General features: G+C 48.1%; 1 protein-coding gene across 1 annotated transcript in view; it reads right to left on the bottom strand.

Annotated features, from left to right (window-relative positions):
- The window catches only part of Bend3 (BEN domain containing 3), a 36,468-nt gene extending 26,347 nt beyond the window's left edge, over window positions 1-10,121 (bottom strand). The window contains exon 1 of the mRNA XM_057763036.1: window positions 10,003-10,121. The gene's annotated coding sequence lies outside the window, so the exon portion shown is untranslated. The remainder of the gene's footprint in view (window positions 1-10,002) is intronic.
- Window positions 10,122-20,848: the final 10,727 nt, after the last annotated feature.

Raw genomic sequence — 20,848 nt, 5'->3', positions numbered from 1 at the left:
TGACTTCCTTCAATGGCTACAATGTGGAAGTGTAAGCCAAGCAAAACCTTTCCACCCCAACCTGCTTGGTCAAGGTGTTCAGCGCAGCAGCGGCCACCCGACAAAGATAATCAGCTTCCCAAATCCTGGGACTTCGGGTTCGGGTCAACACATGCAGTCCCCCACCCCCACCCGCTTTCTTTCTCTCTTTCTTTCTTTTTCTTTGAAACAAAATCTTACTCTGTAGCCTAGACTGACCTAAAATTTGCTATGAGGTTGACCCTGGCCTTGATTTTGGGATAATCCTTCTGCCTTGGCTTCTTCATGACCATAACCTCTTCACCACCGCGACCAAATATTTTATTTATTTGAAACTGAGATTAACTATAACTCTCAAATGCTGAGACAAAGATTACAGGTATGGTATGTCACCACACCCAACTCCAAATGATTTTTTTACGTTTATACATATACATATATTTACATATACTGTGTATATGTGGGGGGTCAGAGTTCAACTTGGGGGAACTAGTTCTCTCCTTTCACCATGTGGGTTCCAGAAATAGAACTCAGATGGTCAAGCTTGATAGCAAAAAATACCTTTAAGCACTGGCCATCAGCAAACTTTTGACAGGCCCTGATTGTCCTGGAACTCACTTTATCGACCAGGTTGGCTTCAAACTCACAGAGATCAACCTGCTCTGCCTCCCAAGTGCTGGGTTTAAAGTGCCTGGCATGTGCCAAGCCACCAAGCTGGGTGGTGGTCGCACTTGGGAGGAAGATGTAGGTGGATCTCTATGAGTTTGAGGCCAGCCTGGGCTACTGAGTGAGTACCAGAACAGGCTCCAAAGCTACACAGAAAACTGATCTTGAAGAGGAAAATAAAGGCGTGCACCACCGCTATCTAGGCATCAGCAAACTCTTAACACAGCCCATGAGATCTTTTTCTTTCAGGAGAGAGTATTAGCCAAAACTACTACTAAAGCGGGGAAATCCACCTAGAAGTTACTGTGTCAGTGTCCATGGAGATGTGACGATCTTTCTGTCACACTGGTGCTTCAAAGACCTTGGACTAGACATTTCTATCAGGCACAGGGCCTCAAACACTCGAAATCTCTGAGCCTACACAGGCCAACAAAGCAAAGGTCACAAGCAGAGAACTGGCAGGAGGGGTGAGCACGCACACATGCATGCACGCGCACCTGTGCACACACGCACGCCTGCTCTCGCTTCAGTCCATCCGCTCAGTGCCCCAGAGAGCTCTGGCTGTGAAGATGCTGGGCTGAGAGCCCCACCAGCTTGCTAATCACAGGCAAACTGTACTGAAAGCTGAGCAGGACACGTAAGAGAACGAATGTGCCCGGACCGAGCGGCCTTTGATCACTGTTGTTTTTTCCACCCTACAAAGCGAGGAAGTCAAGGTCTACACATTTCCTAAACAGAAGACGTCCAATCTGAAATTGGCAGGAAGAGATGGGCATTAAATTATGTGTAGAATTCAAAATCAATTGTTCATTATAAAGCTACCCAATTAATAGAAACAGACTTCAAAGTTCACTGGGGATATCCCAACTACATAATTTTAAAAGGCCATAAAGCAGCTGGAGGGAAATATGACAAATTGCTAATTACCTCCAATTAGCGGGATTACGGGTGATTCTTCAGATTGTCCCTCTACTTTTCAACATCCTACAGTAAGTATGAAATTCTGTGATACATAAAGTTATTGTTTGGGAGCTCTTTTTGATTTGTTTTTGAGACGGGGTCTCACAACATAGCCCTGGTTGGCCTGGAATTATGTTGACCACCAAAGTCTTAGAGATCTGGCTCTCCTCAGTGCTAGGATTAAAGGCGAGAGCCACCCCTCCTCACTACACTGTTCAAAATGAGCTAAATTTCTGGAGAGGAACACGCCTTCTGGATGTAGAGTAGGCCAGAGCTCAGCTAGTCCTTCACGGGGTTGGGAGCCGGATGAGGAAATGGTTCAGCAGAGACGTCCAGCTTGTGGCCCATGGGTCACAATGTGAATGTGGCTCAACAAAATAATTTGCAAACTTAAGATATCTGATTTTTTTTTCCTAAAGCTTAATTCATATATACAGTGTTCTGCCTGGCCAGACATCTCATTACAGACGGTTGTGAGTCACCATGTGGTTGCTGGGAATTGAACTCAGGGAACTATGGAAGAACAGCCAGTGCTCTTAACCGCTAAGCCATCTCTCCAGCTCCTGAATATATTTTTTTGTAACTTGACTGTGCCTGTCTTCATTATGAACTTCATAAATTTTGTTAATATAATGTCACAATATCAAAAGGCTGGATATGCTTGGATGAAGTAAGTAGTTCCCTGGGGTGAAAACCTCCTATTGCTGGGTATCTTCGGAGAGATGGAACCGTTAGGTGTGTGTGGTCCTTTCTTTGGACCTCCCTGGGAGCTGAGCACCTGGAAGAAGGTGAGGTGGAACCTAAGCAAAAAGTGAGTAAGGAGAAAGCTATGCAGGAATCTGACTAGGGAAATGGTCCTTAAGAAACAGGATGCGAGATGACGCAAAGCAGGGACACCTCGTGGCAATCCTCTGCCTTCACAGGACCATTGTCTGTTTCCTAGTTGGTCACCAGGTTCCCAAAGGACATTTTCCAGTGCTGCCAAGGGGGTATCACAGCACCCATACTTTATCTGAAGACTGTCAAAAAAGGACAGATGAGACCCTGTCTGCCAGTTATACAGGACAAGCAGCAGGCCCAGAAGTGGGAAGAACTTGGGGGCTTTGTAAAACTTAAAAGGTTCAATCCCAGCCAGCTGAATCCAGGTTCTGCCCCATTAAATCAGAAACTGCCATGAAGGCTGCCAGTAGGCTACAGTGCAGGTCAAGGGCTGACCTGAGCTGTCCTTACCTCAGCTCAACGAGACACGAATCCTCCTCACCTCAAGGTATGTTTCCAGATGTCGAGCTATGTACGCACTCACTACCAGATGGGTTACCCTGACAGGAAGTAACTGGAACCCAGTTACCTGTGAATGTGGCTTGATAGTCCCTCACACACAAAAGGCAAAGCAGCGAGAATGTGCTCCAATCATTTTAAAGATGATATTGCTAAAACAAACTCAAGGATTTGAAAGGCTTAATGATAACTAGAAGCTTCCTTCCACCCTATCGCAGCTGCTACACTGTAAGAACTGGCTTCATGACCGCGCTCTGCTACAAATCAGAACCCTTACAGGACAGCTCAAGCAGCGAGCAGTGTTTGTGTAGCTGGCTTCACATTCCAAGGGTCTTACACACAATCTCCACACCAATCTCTGCTGTGTAAATGGAGACGAAAGGGTCACCCTCTGGACCTCACTCGGGAGGATGTGATAGACTAGGAGTTAAGAAGGGCTGGGTAGACTTCCAGGTTGACAGACTCACTCTAGCATCCCGGGGGACTGAATGGAAGCCTGGTGGTCACAGTCCCTAATCCAATAGGCTCAGATGCCTCAACTTGTCAACCAGCCAGAGGAGTCCTCAGATGACCAAGGAGGGACCAGTGAATCTACCCATAAGAAAATGAGATCTGGCCCGGTATGGTGGTACACGCCTTTAGTCCCAGCAGTAGGGAAGCAGAGACAGGGGGATCTCTTTGAGTGCAAAAGCCAGCCAGAGCTACACAGTCAAGACCCTGACTCAAAAAAGACAAGAGAATTTGGGCTGGCGAAGCGGCTCAGCAGTTTGAGGTCAGAAGTCTCAAATTGAAGTTACAGGCAACTGTGTGATGCCACTGGGTCCTAAGAAGCAAACCTGGGTCCTCTACAAGAGCCATTATCACTCTTGACTGCTGAGCCATCTCTTCAGCCCTGTTAGAACATTTAATACCCAAACAGTTGCTCACCTGCCTAACACTTAATCCTCTCTTCTGTGAAACTGGACACACCTACCCACCTCACCTCAGAACTGTACAAAGTAGAACAAGTATAAAGGACATGCAGGGGTGCAGAGCAGAGCTGTTTTGAGTTTGAGGCTAGCCCAGTCTATCATCAGAGGCTAGACAAGAATACACAGCGAAACCCCGTCTCAGTAAAGAGATGAGAGAGTGCCTGGCATACCGCACTCAATACAATGCCTTAAAAAGTGTAAGGCCGGTGCGATTGCTCTGTGGGTAAAGATGCTTAGCATCCAAACTGAGTTCAATTCACAAGACCCTCATGATGAAGAGAGAGGACCAACCCCTCGAAAGTTGTCCTGACCTCCACACATGCATCATGGCATTCAGGCACCTGCGGTCACATAGACCATACACACACACACACACACACACATAAAATAAAACTAATTTTAAGGTAACCGTAATGTTTTAAGACAATCTCATTACGTAGCCGAACTGTTCTCAAACTCATGATTCTCTTGCTTCCAGTTCCGCAGGACTGATTTAAAAAGCATGTACCACACTTTACAGCCTTTAGTGATAATTTCTGAGTTTTTTATTTTGGGTTGTTTTCTTCTTAAAAGAACTGCAAAGTTAAAACGAACGTCTTAAAGTTTTACAGAGTTTATTAATTTTCTCCCAAACGAAGGAAACAAGCTGGAGCGAAATGAAATCCAATGTCTTCCCCGAGGACTGGGAACCGGTTCCCATGCCATCTGCCCCCATGGGGTTTGTCCTGGGTTCACAGGTCGGCCGAGAGCCTCTGTGCTCTCAGAGCCAGCACTCTTGGCAGCAGTGTCCTACCCATGGGATCTGCAGGACATGTTTGCAATCTCTTCTATTTTTAGTCACATCTGCAAATGCAGTCTGAGAAACACCAGTCCTTAGAAAACCAGAGCAACTGCCCCTGCGCTGTCCTGGGGCTGGAGTCAGCACACCACCTCATCTTCCAGCAGACAAGGAAGTGCAACCACACACTCCTGCTTGCTCCTGCTTGAAGCCCACATGCCCGAGGGTCACTATAACCTGGACGGTCCCTGAGCTTTCTGGATCCACTTAAATCTTTCTAACAGGCTCTGCTTAGGGTCTCTTTAGCCTCAGGAGAACTCGCCCTGAGACCTGGCATCCAGAAGCTGGCTCACGGAGGGAAGGACAGCATGCTCCAGCATCCACTTTAGGGCTGGACAAAGGGGCCTCACTTTCCTAAGGGACAGAGGCAGAGTCTTCTTTGTGTTGCCCACTTTTTCAAGTGTCCTGTCTTGGGAGCACATGAGCTAATTAGTGTTCTGGGCACAGGCTGCCTGCTCCAGGAAAGCTTTGGTCCAGCACTTTACTAGCTCCATGCTCAAACCAACAGCCCTTGCACACGAGTGCTCTGTGCAGCTGGCTTAGTGATCTCTGACAGACACAATCAGATGGGCAAAGGAGAAAAAGCCATTGGCAAAAAACAAAAAAACCTAAGAGTATGGCTAGACTGGATATCTGGGGTAGAAGTCCAAGACCAGCTTGGCTACAGAGAGAGACGGTCTCTGCTGGTGGACCGGGATGGCTGGTGGTCACTGACCGTCATCCCAGCACTGAGTAAGCAGAAGCAGGAGAGTCATGGGTTCTCATACACCCTGGCCTACATAGAAAGACCCTGAAGAAGAGGATCTGGGGTACAGACCTGTCCGGCTCGGCTACATAACAAGGCAGCTGTTATCAAAGAGGTGCTGAGTAACTTCAGTTCTAAGACAAGCCTGTAGAGACCGCTTTTCAGACAGAATTCTAACTAACATGCCATGCACGAAGCACCGCTCTAGAAAACACAGCGCCCTGCTTAACACACTAGAGACGGAGTGCTAAAACACAGTGCTCTTGGCTTGGCTCGTGTGCTCCTCGGCACAGAACTCACAAGCTTTGGGCAGAGATGATGTTCGGAGATACTATGTTGGAATCTCAAGAAGGGAAGGAAGGCACTTGTCAGCTCTGGGAAAGGACTGAAAACAAGGTGATGCTCGAAAAATCAAACATATTCGTTTCTGTCAATATACACTGGGGGATGGAGGGGAGATTATCTAGGCTAGGAGAGATGTGCTTGCCAGCACACCTGATGACCTGAACCCACATGGTGGAGAGCCGTTCCAGTAACCAGTCCTCTGACCTCCCCATCTGCACCGTTCCTGGGAATGAGCACACATAAACGTATATTAAAGTATTTTATCATCTAGAAGTGAGGGTACTCACACCTATAATCCCAGCATTTGGAAGGCTAAGGCGGATCAAGAGTTCAAGGTTATATTTGGCTGTATAGTGGGTTCGAGGCCAGCTTGGACTATCTGAAACCCAGCCTCAGCACACTTCCATAATCTCAGCACTCAGGAAGCAGTGATAGGAGAAATGGCACTAGATCTAGGCAGTTGGTTTATATAGCAAGTTCCAGGCCAGCCAAGGGCCAGAAAAGATAGCATGAGTATGTCCCTCTAAACACAACAGAAAAGTTCAACTGCTCAAAAACCAACATCCAGTTATGTCTGTCAGTAATAGGTATAGTTTGATTAGAGTGGCATCCGTGGCAGGGTCTCACTTACCACCCCCCCAAAAAACAGTAACAACCAAAAAAAAAAAAAAAACTTAAATCATTATTCCCTGAACAAATTATTGCCGGTTGGCAACCAACCTTCATGTAACTTGCCTGACATATTTGAAGTGCTGGAGCCAACACAGTTCAGGAGAGCCTGCTGTTCCCTTCCTGTCACTTCAGGGGTTTTTTTTTTCAGGCAATTCTAAAAATCAGCAGACAGGACACTCAAACAAGATCTTAAACTTCCACCCAATCAAACTTCTGTCAGGGCTGAGTCCAATTTTCCTCTTCCTAAGTAACATTTTGCCAGCACCTTTCCTTTTGTGCCAAAAAGGTTCTCAGATAGATAATGTGTCAATCTCTTACAGACTCCACGGTCCTAACTGCTCTTTCATCTTGTGTGTGTGGAGAGAAAAGAACAGTAAGCTTTCCTGTTAACTAACTTCAAGAGATGGCATATCTGGCATGGGCATGGTGCATTGTGAGCATATATAACCCAGCCCTAAGAAGGCAGAGGGACACTGGGCATGGTGGCCCACACCTTCAGTCCAGTGAACGCCTGAAGAAGAGGCTAGCCTGGCCTACAAAGCAAGTTCCAGGACAGCCTGGGACAAAGCGAAACAAAACAACTAAACAAAAAGGCAGGAAACACAGTGAGACCTAGTCTCAGGAGATAACAAAAGCCGGGCAGTGGCGGGGCACACCTCTACTTCCAGCACTTGAGGGCGCAGAGGCAGGTAGACCTCTAAGTTCAAGGCCAGCCTGGTCAAGAACAATCAGAGCTGTGAGATACTGCTTCAAAAAGACCACCAAACAATAACAAAAATGCTAGGCCTGGTGGAACACACCTTTAATCCTAACATTTGGGAGGACTAGGCAGGTGGATCTCAGTTCAAGGCCATCCTGGTTAAATAACAAAGCTCCAGGATTGTCAAAGTTACTTAGTGAGACCCTGTCTTTAAAATACAAATAGTGGCCGGGCGATGGTGGCGCACCCCTTTAATCCCAGCACTCGGGACGCAGAGGCAGGCGGATCTCTGTGAGTTCGAGACCAGCCTGGTCTACAGAGCTACTTCCAGGGCAGGCTCCAAAGCCACAGAGATACCCTGTCTCGAAAAACAAAAAAACAAAAAACAAAACAAAAAAACAAACAAACAAACAAAAAGTAAAATAAGCAAAAAGGAAAACAAAAAACATCTCTGGTAAAACCCATAACGGGGGACCGGTATTAATGAGACTGGCAGGAACTTTGATAAGATTTATTTATTTATTTTTAGGTTTGTTGACAAAAGCCTTTACTTGCTGAGCCACTTAACTGGTCAGCTAACAGATTTTTAAAGTCCTGGTGCTACTTGTTGATTTCAATGCTCAGGAGCTCATAAGCTACCCAACCAGCAGGAACTGGCAGCTCTGACCTCATCTTTTCCCCACCTCCATTTCAAGAGAAGTCCTCCATTCATTCGGACAGGACATTTAATAATGTTACCAAAGTTACCAGTCCTGATTTGGTTTGATAGAAATATAATATATAAAATTCGAATATAAAAGTTTGAATCCCCACCCCAGAGACAGGGTTTTTCTGTGTAACAGTCTTAGCTGCCCTGAAACTTGTAGATCAGGCTGGCCTCAACTCACAGAGATCCATCCACCTGCCTCTGCCTCCGGAGTGCTGGGATTAAAGGTGTGCACCACCACCAATGGGTATCAGATTTTTAAAATTTTAATATACTAATTTGGGGGCTGGGATGTAGCTTAGTTGGTAGGGTGTTTGCCTGGCATAACTGAGGCCCTGGTTTCCATCGAGCACCACAAAAATTGGGTCCAGTACTGTATACTTGTAATCCCAATTTAACAAGTGAAGTAAAATCCAGAGTTCATCACCCAGGTCTACAGAAATTTGAGGCAGCATGGGTCACAAGACTGTCTCAAAAAGCAAAAAAATTCCTGCCAAAATCCTAGCTACTCAGGGAAGCCTAAATCCTGTGGGTGGTATAAAACTGTAAACTAGGGACAGAAGAGATGGTTCAGCGTTTTAGAGCGCTTGCTTATTTTTGTTTACTTGGTAGCTTTCGTGGACCAGGCTGGTCTCAAATGCACAGAGATCCGCATACCTCTGCTTTCCGAGTGCTGGAATTAAAGGTGTGCTCTACAAACGCCCGGCCCCACTTGTTGCATGGGTTGGGTTCCCAGCACCCATGTGGTGGCTCCCGACCCCATCTGTAACTCCAGATCCATGGGATAACACCCTCCTCTGACCTCCGGGAATACGAGACGTGCATGTGGTGCACACATACATACATACAAGTAGTAAAAACACATAAACGGAAAATGTAACTCTTAAAAAAAAAAAAAAACCCTAAAAATTAAGGGTGGATAGTCACAGAAAGAGAGAAACTGCCGGAATGGAAGTGGGACAAGACAACCAAGAACCCTGTCTACTATCCTGGACATACCAAGATTGCCACAAAAACTCCACTCGCCTCCGTTTCCTGAAGTCTTTAGCTTTCTGGCACCCTACCCTCTAACTCGTGACGTGTTATTTGCAGGAAAACACTCAAAAGTAGTTACTTTAAAAAGTTAAGTTTTCTGGCTCCCAAATACTTAACCCTAATTCTGAGTATCTTTGGCTGGCCTCCGCCTCCAAAATTCTCCCAAGTGGGACACCTGAGTGATCAAACTTCTATCCCGGTGAAAACTTAAAAAAAACAAAACAAACAAAAACCCAAAACCCGCAGAACTCTGTCGCGCCCGTGCCGGCATCCAAGGTCCTCCACAACCCGGCCCCGCACAGCTCCGATCGCAGGCAGAGCCAAGTGCGCGTGGGAAACCTCCTCGATCGGAGCGGGGGAGAAGTCACGAGGAGGGCGAGCGCCCGGGGCCGGCTCTGCCGCCCTCCAGGAAGGCCTCACGCCAGCCGGGGTGCACACCCAGGGCGCCGCTGGGCCCGCCTCCAGCCGGGCAGCGGGAACCACGGAGCGCCGTGGAAAGGCCCGGGAGGGCGCCGCGCCCCCTAGCGGCGGGGCTCGCCCCACCCCGCGGCCGCCCGGCGCCCAGCGGCCTCGCTCCCTCCGCAGCCTCCCCGGGGCAGCGTCCCTCGGAGCCGCGGTTCTCGGGCCTCCCGCTCCCCGCCCCCCTGCTCCCTGCGACCGACACGCCGCACGGTCCCCGCCACAGGCCGGCCGAGCGCGAGCGCCCCGGCGTCGCGCAGCTTCCCGGCGACCCTGGCTGCTCCATCGCGGGCCCGGCGGGGGTGGAGAGCCGGCGCGCGGCGCGAGTGGGGCCGGCCTGGCGGCGGCGGCGCGGACCATTCCACCGCGCGTCCCCCCTCCTTCCGCGCCCGCCCGCCCTCCCTCCCTCCCGGGCCGCGGCGCGCGTGCTCCCGGAACGCCATGGAGTCGCGGCGTTCCGAGCGGGCACAAAGGGGCGCGCGGCACAATGGGCGCGGCGAGCCCGTGGGCGCCCGCTCCCCCAGCCCGGCACACACACACATACACACATACACAGCCGCACCGAGACGGCGAGCCGCTCGCAGGCGGCCCGCGCCGGCCCGCACTCACCTGGGACGAGAGTTGTTACTTTGCGGAGCGGGTCCGCGCCGAGTTCGGGCGCCACGTGCGGGGGGCGGGCGCGCGGGCCGCAGTGGGGGCCGTGCGCGCAGGGCCTGGCCGGGGCGGCCCCGCCGACTGGCTGGGGGCGGCGGGCGGGCAGGCGCCGTGTATTTTCCCCTCTCTTTGTGTGTGTCCGTGCGCTGCGCTCTCGCGTGACGTGACGGGACTCCGTGTGTCATTTCCGCACAAGGACACAGGAGCCCCCGCTGCAGTGGAACCTCAAGCCCTCCGCCCCCACCGCGCCGCCCCTCCCCCTCAGCGGGGCACACGCGGGACCGGCGGCGGCGGCGGCGGCGCTCGGGCGTGAGCGACCGCGGCGGGGAGCTGGGGCGCGCTGCGGGGCGGGCGGGCACGCTCGGCCTGCTCCGTGCGGCTCCACGTGGGCCCGCGCCGGCTGCCGGGCGAGCACGGCGGCCCGCACCCACGGGAGAGTGGTCCGCGGCATTCTCTGCTACGTGTTTGCCCAGCCCGAGCGTGGCCCCGATACCTCTTTCTCTACTTTTTCTCCCCCCCCCAACTCCGGGGAGGGCGGGCGGAGGGGGGGAGCGGACGGCGCAGCGCGGCGTGTCTTCTCCGCCCGCGCCTCCCGCATTTGGGGCAGGCGGCGGCGGCGCTGCGCTCTCGCGCGGACCTTCCCGCGCCGCACCGGGCACAAAGACTTCGGGGCGCGCTGCTCCCCCGACCCCCATCCGCGTGGAGTCGGGGGGTGGGGGACGACACGCTGGAGAGCGAACCCCGCTCTGGGGCTCGCTGGCTCTGGCCACTCCCCCGGCAGGGTGGCCGCCCTCGCCGGTAAAGCCCAAGCTCGGAAAGCCCAAGTTGTGCGACTTGAGGCTGCGGAGAGGAGCACGCGCTCGCGGACCCTCACGCCACACAACTCAGCCCCACGGGAAAGCAGAAAAACTTCGGGCGCCAACTCGGTATGCCCCGACCGTCTGTCTATTAAGTTTCCCCGGCTGTGGATTCCAAGTTGATAAAACATGAAACCGACCCCTCGCTTTCCCAACTGTAGGGTGGGTGGGGGTGGGTGAGAGAGAAGCCCAAGTCAACATAAAATCGGTGTGCGTAGTTTAGGTCAACAACGAAGAGTAAGAAATAGTTTTGTATTCCTTTAATTTGCCGATGGAAAAAAAATGTATAAAAAGACATGCAAATGACCCCATCTGCTGCACACAGCTGACTGGCTACGAGAGAGGACCATGTGGCCCGGCCGGCGCGGTCAGTGAATAGGTAGAATGGATTTGAAAAGGACGCACATGCTGGCTCCTAGCTACCCAGTCGCCGCGAGGGTTGGAATTAACGCGTAGTCAGGGATTACCCTGTCTTCCAGACCACACCAATTGGGAATTTAGTCACTACCCAAGTTGCTCCCCTTCTGGTTTGAAATTCAATGGCACAGAGTTGAGTTCTCGAAGACCTTTGAGGAACGTTCTGGAGCTGTGTTTGGGTTGCAGCCTGAAGAAGTCGGTGCTAATTGCAATGCAAAATTAGCTAGAAGCCGGGAGAAAGGAGCCCAGCATCCTAGGGGTGCTTTTTATTAGAGAATCTATACGTGCTCGGCGTCATTCACAACAGGATGATGAAAAGAATGGGGCCGAGATAGCAGCTCTTCAAATTCAAAAGGCATGGGTCGCCCTATCTACATTTAAAATAGGGCGGAGGGAGGAGGGGAGGGGGAATGGTTAATTTATACATTCCCGGGAGACAAAGTGGAAGCCCTTGGATTTCCGTAGGGAACTTGACTTTTGCACTTGCGCATTAAGTAACACGTAGGATACAGCGCTTCACTCGACTGCGTTAACAGAGGCAGCAGTTGATTCTCACCTTCAATTTAATGTGACAGGGAGAATTGGAATTGTAAAGGGAGATGTTGTGTCTCATTAGTTCAGTTTTCTAGGATTTCCCAGGAGTCAGGAACAGTTGAAAGTAACATTTAAGCCCTCTTTGCATTTAAACTACTTGGTTGTGTTGCTTTAAGAATGTAAAATTACCAGGCTCAGTTTTTAGAAAGACAGGATATATCTTTGGCCAGTCACTCACCGTGAGAACTCGGGTATCTAAGGAAAATGCAATAGAAATCATTTCTTTGTTTGTAGTGTGAGACACCTAAGCTTTTGTCAAATACAACTATTGTTGTTCTCTTGTTAGTAAATAGATCTCGAGGGAAATGGGCATCCTTAACTTAATCTGAGTTCGAAATACATTGACAGTGGTTCTGCAGTCTTGTGTTGACAGTACACTCTTACAGTAGGTTGTTTGTCCACAATTACCAGCAGAACTGCCAAGTGGTGTGCACACCTGTGACCTGGCACTTTGGAGACCCAGGTGCTTTAGAAAGCGCCAGGCCAGACTTCACTACATGGCAAGATCTTGTCTCAAAAAACAAAAAGTAATGTCTTAGAAGAGGGTGTGGGAAAAAATGAACAGAAATGGAATTCATTACTGTCTAAGGATGAAACTTAGTTCGTGTCTTTATGATCAGTTTGTGTTTGGGATTTTTTTTCCTCATGTGTATGTTTTTGTGGGGTACCAGAGGTCAGAAGAGCTTGAATTACATGCAGTTTTCAGTTATTGTTTTGTGACCATTTTGTGTTTGGGATTTTTTATTGTTATTCATGGGTATGTGTGTGCCACATGTGTGGGGGTGCTGGAGTTTTAAGCCATGGAATGTGGGTGCTAGAATAACTCTGGACCTCTGGAAGAACAGGAAATGCCCATACTCACCTAGCCATTTTTCCAACCCTGTATATCCATGTGTGGGCATGTGTGTATGAAAGAAAAATAATACAAATAGATTAAAATTATTGAACTTGTTGCGACAAAAATAAATATTTGAAAAATAAATTTGAATGGGACATAGTGGTGCATGCCTTTAAGCCCAGCATTCAAGAGGCAGAGGTAGGAGGATCTCTGTGAGTTCAAGACCATCCTGGTCTACAGAGTTCCAGGTTAACCAGAGAAAACCTATCTTGAAAAAACAAACACACACCCCCCACACACACACACACACGTGCACGCACAGAAACCCTGGGTGTGGTGGTGCATACCTTTAGTCTGCACACTACTAGGGAGGCAGAGAAACACTCAGGTCTCTAGAGTTCAAGGCCAGCCTGGTCTACACAGACCACAGACCTAGCTCCGGGAATGCCAGAGCTTCACAAAGAAATCTTATCTGGAAAACCAAAAAACAAATCAAAGCAAAACATTCAGATTATTTTTTAAAAAGCAGAACAAATACTCCAGCCCTGCAATTAACCCCAGCACTCAAAGGTGGGGAAAGTAAGACCATGGTTAAAGGCCAGCCTGGGTTACATTCGTAGAAAGTAACAGGCCAGCAGCCGGGCGGTGGTGGCGCGCGCCTTTAATCCCAGCACTCGGGAGGCAGAGGCAGGCGGATCTCTGTGAGTTTGAGGCCAGCCTGGTCTACAAGAGCTAGTTCCAGGACAGGAACCAAAAGCTACGGAGAAATCCTGTCTCAAACCCCCCCCCCCAAAAAAAAAAAGAAAGAAAGAAAGTACCAGGCCAGGCTATGAGAGCTTGTCTGGAGAAAAAAAAAAAAGTTTAAAAAAAATTACCTGATTTCTGGGGGATCTGATTGATTTGGAAAATAAAATAAAACTTTATTTTATTGTGTTTGACTACATTGAAGTACCAAGTGCCTGCAGAGCCCACAGCCACCAGAAGAGGGGGTTAGAGCCCCTGAAACTCGAGTTACAGAACATTCTGAGCTGCCTTGTAGGTGCTGAACTGCCCGCCCCCCACACTATTGTTTTGTTTGAGGACGAGGCCTGACTGTATCTCTGGCTGACCTGGAACTGCAGACCAGACTGACACCAGCTCACAGAGATTCACCTGCCTCCATGTCAAGAATGCTGGGATTAAAGGTGTAGGCCACCGTACCTGGGAAAGTTTATCTAGAAAACTTTTTGTTGCTAGTTTTTTGAGAGAGAATCTTACTATCCGCGTGCTAGCACAGCAGAACCTTGATCTTCTGACCCTCCTGCCTCTACCTCCCAAATTCTGAGATTATAAACCCGGGTCATCACACCTTTTTCACATCCCTGGACCTGGGGTTTGTACCCAGGGCTCTGGGTAGATGCTAAGGAGGTTCTACCACTAATCTGTTCCCAGTCGCAAGGGGCAAATTGCTTCCTTGTCCATGTAAAACATGACCTAACATCAGACAGAAAACAGAAATGGGAAACTACACAGCATTTAATGAAGAGCAGGATATACATGACTATATATATGTATGTAATATATATGTAATTAAAAATGGTGTAGGGCTGGAGAGATGGCTCAGCGGTTAAGAACACTGACTGCTCTTCCAGAGGACCGGGTTCAATTCCCAGCAACCACATGGCAGCTCACAACTGTCTGTAACTCCAATCTCACACCCTCACACAGACATGCAGACAAAACACCAATGCAAATAAAAGGAAAATAATTAAAAAAAATAAAAAAAATAAAAACGGTGTACATTAGGTTTCAGAGAGCTTTAACTGTTATTCTAGGTTTTTAAATCATTGCTAAAATGTATTTATATTTGCCAAGAAAATATTTAGTGGGAATTTTTTTTTGTAGTTAAGTCTTAAAACAATGCAACATATTTTTCTGTTCCCTGTGAGACATTTCCTTTATTTCTTGCCTGCTGCGTGTATAATTTTGCCAAGTCTTCAACTTCAAACCGAAGATCCAGATTCTATGATTGCTCACAATGTGGTGGTGGGGGGGGTTGTATTAACTTTATCAAAAAGACACACCTTGAGACTTAGCCACAGTGTGATAAGAGGTAGGGAATTCGACCTTTAGAGGAATGATGGACAGGTGTACGACACATCACTACATAATGTAGGAGAACATAGGGGGACAGCTTTGGTGTTCAGGGCTACGGATAGAACCCAGTGATACCTGAGAAATCAGGGTCCCTTCTTGGGTTCTTAGTCTCCTTAATAAAAGAATTAAGAACAGACTCAGCTGGGCACAGCAACACACAACTTCAATCCCAGAGGCAGAGGCAGGTGGACCCCTATGCGTTTGAGGCCAGCCTGGTCTACATGGTGAGTTCTACAACACTCGGGGCTACACTGGAGAGATCCTGTTTCAAAATAAACAAACAAATAAAAACCAGACTCAAATGAAAGCCCAAGTTCAGTAGAGTTTAAGAGAAAAGCAGCAGAACAGTTATCTAGAGAGGAGCAAAGAACGGGGAAAATCCGTGCTACTCAAGCTGGACTGGAGGCCACCCGCATGGCAGGCACACAGCTGTACTGGAGGGGAGTGCTGGAGAAAGGAATCCCTGAACATCACAACGGTAAACTTGCTGGACAGAAAGAGGAAAGGTTGCATCTTTCTGAGTCAGGATCAGGAGGATGGACAGAACCAGTGAGCCTCTCACGACAACCTCGGGTAGACGGTGGTGTCTACAGGACGGGGTAGAAACACTGGAAGAAGTACGGTCTCTCGCTAAGGGATAATTATTCCACCTGCTCTAGCGTGGCCTAGGGTGAACCTGCCTACCTAGGGGCACTCCGTCCTGAGGTTTGGTTCCTTGGCCAGGTGACTGACCCACCCACCTAGATTGTTAGATCTTCACCCATAGGCCAGAGATTCTAGACTCTTGACCAGGAGTGTCCCCTTAATGGCCTTTATTGACAGGCAGACACCAGGACTTTGGACGCGTTAAGCACTGGCTCTCCCAGTGAGCTACATACAACCAAAATGAGAATAGGAAAGAAAATACAAAAATAACTTCAGCTGGGCGCTTTCTTCGTAAGTCGGACAAGCACTTGTGGGTTTCTGAGAGTCAGATTTTCAGCACCTAGCCCAGCTCATTGGGCTCTGATTTTAATTGGTTCCTCGTCAGCACACTGCAATTCTCAGGGTTAAACACTGTGAAGAATAAACCCTGCTGCAGTTTCAAGCTCTTGAGAAAACAAGTGCCAATCCGAACTGGAACTCATTCGGAGCCCAGAGTGCTGCCTGGAGGCACTATAGCCACCAAGGCCCTAGTGCCCCGGGGATGCCCCAGGACCTACAGGCAGGCTCCCCTACACTGATCACAGAGCTGCAAGGACAGGCAAGAAATGAGAGCCAAGGAGAAGGGCTTCCTTGCCAATCAAACATACTTAAAATGGGGGGAAATGGGTGGGGGAGACATGTACAAGTTGATTGGTAGGAGTTTGTTATTTGCTTGTTGAGATGCTCTTGCTGTATATCCCTGGCACCCTGGAATTTACTATGCACCCCAAGTTGCCCTCAAATTCAACGCAATCTTCCTAAAGGAGATTATAGGTGTTTGTCAGTACACCTAACTCCTGGGACAATTTTTTTCTTTGAATGGTTGATTTTTTTTCTTTTTTCTTTCTTTATTATTCTTCTTATTATTTATTTGGTTTTTCTGTTTTTTTGTTTTTGAGACAAGGGCTCATATAGCCCTAATTAGCCTCAAACTTGCTAAGTTTCCAAGGCTAGCCTTGAATTTCTGATCCTATTTACCACCCAAGTGCTGGGATTATTTTGTGTACTACCAATGCTGGCCATGCCAACTGTTTTTTTTTTTTTTTTTTATTTAAGTTTCTTAACCAGGCTGTGAATGGCACAGGCCTGAACTAAGTATGTAGAAGGCTGAGGCAGGAGGATCATTTGAGACCAGTTTAAGATAAAACTAGGCAACATAGTGAGTGCATGAATGGATGAATAGATAGATGATAGATAGATAGGTAGATAGATGACAGATGGATGAATAGATAGATAGATTAATAGGTAGATAGATGATAGATAGATGATAGATGGATGCATAGATAGATAGATAGATAGATAGATAGATAGATAGATAGATGATAGATTTTATGTTGTGGATCAAAAAGCTAAATGAAAACTACTGAAATGACTAGTGGATGCCCCGAGATGCCCCCGGGCCTATAAAGAAGGAAAGAGCTGACTCCTACAAGGTGTTCTCTGACATGACCGCTGTGGCACATGCACACAAGTGTGTGCACACATTTTTATGTTTTTATGTATTTATGTTCTGTGTGTGTTCACACACATGCAACAGCTGTGGACGTCTGTCCTCTCCTGCCATGTGTCGTGGGGCTCAAACTCAGGGTCTCGGCTTGGCAGCAGTGCCTTTACCTGCTGAGCCATCTCAGTTTGTTCCCTCAACAGGGCCCAGGAGGTGATCGGCACTCGGGAGGCAGAGGTAGGCAGATCTCTGTCAGTTGGAGACTAGTCTGGTCTACAGAGTGAGTTCCAGGACAACCAGGGCTGTCTCGAAATCCTTCCCCCCCAAAATGTATATGTGCAGTACAAACACATGGCAGAAATGAAGCCAAGAGCTGGGCTTCACTCACAGCCATGATCCCAGGAGGCTGAGGCAGGAAGATGGGTGTGACTTTGTGACCATCCTGGCTACACAATGAGTTAAAGCCACCTGAACTATAATGAGACCCAGTCCCCCAAAATAAAACTTAAAACGAGTTAGGTGTGGTGGTACATGGTTCATAGCCTAGCTTACATAGCCAGTACAGGACAGCCAGGACTAAGTCGAGAGATCCTGTCTCAAAAACAAAACAAAACAAAAAAAAAAGAAGAAAGAAAAGAAAAAGAAAAAACCTAAATTAGCATCAAATCTGGAGAACCACTCAGGCTACATACACAAGGAGGCTCAGTCTGATCGCTTGAACTAGCAGCTACTGAAATTTAGTTAGGGTAACCCTGTCTCAGAAAAAACAAACAAACAAAACCAGGAAATTAATTAAGTGATACATACTAACGTGTACTCTGGAGTTTTTTTTTTATAGATATGCAATAGTTACAGCATTCTGTTGAATGAAAGGAAAGTATTGATTATATGCAGTGCGATCCGATTCAAAACAAAAAACGAAACCAAGCAAGAACCAGTTGGGGTGGCAAGGGCCATCATTCCTGCTCCTTGCAAAGTTGAGGTAGGAAGTTTGCTACAAGGTGGAGGCTAGCTTGGACTACAGGGAAAACTCTAGATAGAGGACAGGAGAGGAAAAGAGCAGATGGGAGGAGAGGGGAAGAAGGGGAAGGAAGGGAAAGAGAGGAATCTTGCTGCTTCTTGTACATTTGTGAAGCATTTGATTTTTATATTTCTCCCACAATACTTATCTATTGTGTGAATTTCTTTTTTTTTTTTTTTTTTTTTTTTGGTTTTTCGAGACAGGGTTTCTCTGTGGTTTTGGAGCCTGTCCTGGAACTAGCTCTTGTAGACCAGGCTGGTCTCGAACTCACAGAGATCCGCCTACCTCTGCCTCCCGAGTGCTGGGATTAAAGGCGTGCACCACCACCACCCAACGTGAATTTCTTTCCTCTTCCATAGACTAAAGTCAGAGTTACTATCGTGCTTGGAAACCAAAAACCTAAGCCATGCCCAGCTCACAAGGGAGACTGACAGCTCTCACCATGCCAGTCTCCTTTATCCACACATTGTTATGACTCACTAACGCTGGTGGTAATAATGTCCCTAAGTAAACATGACATTTATCTGCAGAAAACATGGGCCCCACTCTTCAAGCTTCTGAAGTATCCATATGACATTTAAGAAATGAGTGAGCCAGGCGGTGGTGGCACACACCTTTAACCCTCACACTCAGGAGGCAGAGGCAGGCAGATCTGTGTGAGTTAGAGGCCAACCTGGTTTACAGAGCAAGTTCCAGGACAGGTTCCAAAGCTACAGAGAAACCCTGTCTCCAAGAGAGAAAGAGATGAGTGTATGCAAGGAACAGGCCCAAAGCTCATGCACATTTGGAACAATTATTCCCTTTAAGACCCAAAACTTAAAGAAACAAGGGTTGGAGAGATGGCTCAGCAGTTAAGAGCACTTGCAGAGGACCTGAGTTTAGTTCTGAGCACTTAGATTGGGAGGCTCACAACCACCTGTAACTCACGCTCCAAGATCTGACACCCTCTTCTGGCCTTCACACACATGTGGCATACATACATAACAACACTTGCATACGTATAAGCATCAATAAATTTATAAATGAAACAAAAAGAAGCTAAAACTGTATGTGATATTCATAGACAGTTGTAGGATATTTGGACACTGTGAAGATGTATTGCTGTGATTGGAGTAATAAAAAGCTCAATGGCCAATAGTTAAGCAGGAGGTATAGGCAGAGCTTCCAGGCAGAGAGAACTCTGGGAAGAAGAAAAGTAGAGTCGTCTGAGAGAGACACAGAAAAGAAAAAGGAGGCACAACATGGAAGAAAGGGTAACAACACATGACAGAATGCAGATTAATATAAATAGGATAAAAGTTGTTAGAGCTAGTGCGACAAGCCCAAGCTTAGGCGGGGAGCTTTCATAATTGATGATAAGTCTCCGTGTCGTTATTTGAGCAGCAGGCTAGACCGAAAGACAAGATCAGGTGGTAGATGGCCCTCTCAGAGGGCACATGACTCACCGTAGGCACATGTTGCAATTGACAGTCTAGGTGAAGTGGATTCTTGAAATCCTAGCATTCAGGAAGCTGAGGCAGTGGCTTGCCAAGAGTCAGCACAGTGGTTGTCGCCCTTTCTAAGGCTGTGACCCTTTAATACAGTTCCCCATGTTGTGCTGACCCCAACCATAAAATTATAACATTGCTACTTCATAACTGTAATTTTGCTACTGTTGTGAATCATAATGTAAATATCTGCTATGCGACTCCTGTGAAAGGCTCATTCGACCTCCAAAGCGGTCACGACCCCCTGGTTGAGGACAGCTATGTTAGATGATAGGATGGACTACAAGAGTCCTGCCAGAGTTACAGCATGTTACCAAGGAAACCAGCATCCCTCCCCCACCTCCCGGATGGAGAAGTGGGAAGCTCAGCGGAGAGAGGGAGAAAGCCACACGTCTTGGCCACCTCTGCTCTGTACCATATGTCCCACTTCTTCAGTCTCCCCAGCATCCCTTGGGTGCAATCTGCATGGCTAGATTCCGACTCCTTCTCTCTCTTCCCGGGATATCCTGCTTATCTCTCCTGCTTAACTATTGGCCACTCAGCTCTTTATTAAACCAATCACAGTGGCAGATCTTTACAGAGTGTAAACAAATATTCTGCAGCAGTCCTGACGCAGAAAGAACCTCAGCACTGCTCTGTACCAACTGCGATTGGGGGAGGGGAAGGGAGGAAAAGCGCATTATCTCATTAAAGGGATGATTATTCTTTCCTTCTCTCTCTCTTTTTCCCTGAGACTGGGTTTCTCTGTAGCTTTGGAGACTATCTTGGAACTAGCTCTTGTAGACCAGGCTGGCCTCAATCAGAGATCCGCCTGCCTCTGCCTCCCGAGTTTTGGGATTAAAGGCATGTATGCCACCACCACCCGGCTCTTTCCATCTCTTTATCATGGCTTAATGAGAATTTGCCTTCTCGAGGGGCTGGTCCTGCCTTCCTGAAGGGTGGTCCCATAGCTAGGTGACTGACTACTTGTCCAACCGGAGTGTCAGCCCAGGCCGGAGATTTCAATCTCTTGACCAACAGGAAATCAGTTTTCTCTTACTGGGCCTTTACTGCTGCTGTAACACTGGCTACTGAGTGAGAGCTGTCTTAAATACAACAGAGTCCGTTGCTGAGCTGGCTCGGTGGGTGAAGGCACTTGCCATCAAATACAACAATGACCATTAATCATGAAGGGATGAAAGGTCCATGCTTCACAAAACCGTGCTCACCAGTGATCACTGTCTCCAGCCCCGCTTATTTGCTGGAGTCAAGTTTCTTCAAGAGGCCTCGGGTGTCTTGTACTTGGCATTCCTGGCAGCTTGTACTGTCCCTTCCTGAAGACTA

Source organism: Chionomys nivalis, chromosome 2 (genome assembly GCF_950005125.1).
Source record: "Chionomys nivalis chromosome 2, mChiNiv1.1, whole genome shotgun sequence".
In the NCBI taxonomy this organism is placed as follows: domain Eukaryota; kingdom Metazoa; phylum Chordata; class Mammalia; order Rodentia; family Cricetidae; genus Chionomys; species Chionomys nivalis.
The sequence above is the reverse complement of the archived record's forward strand: the minus strand, read 5'-3'. Positions and strand labels throughout refer to the sequence as shown.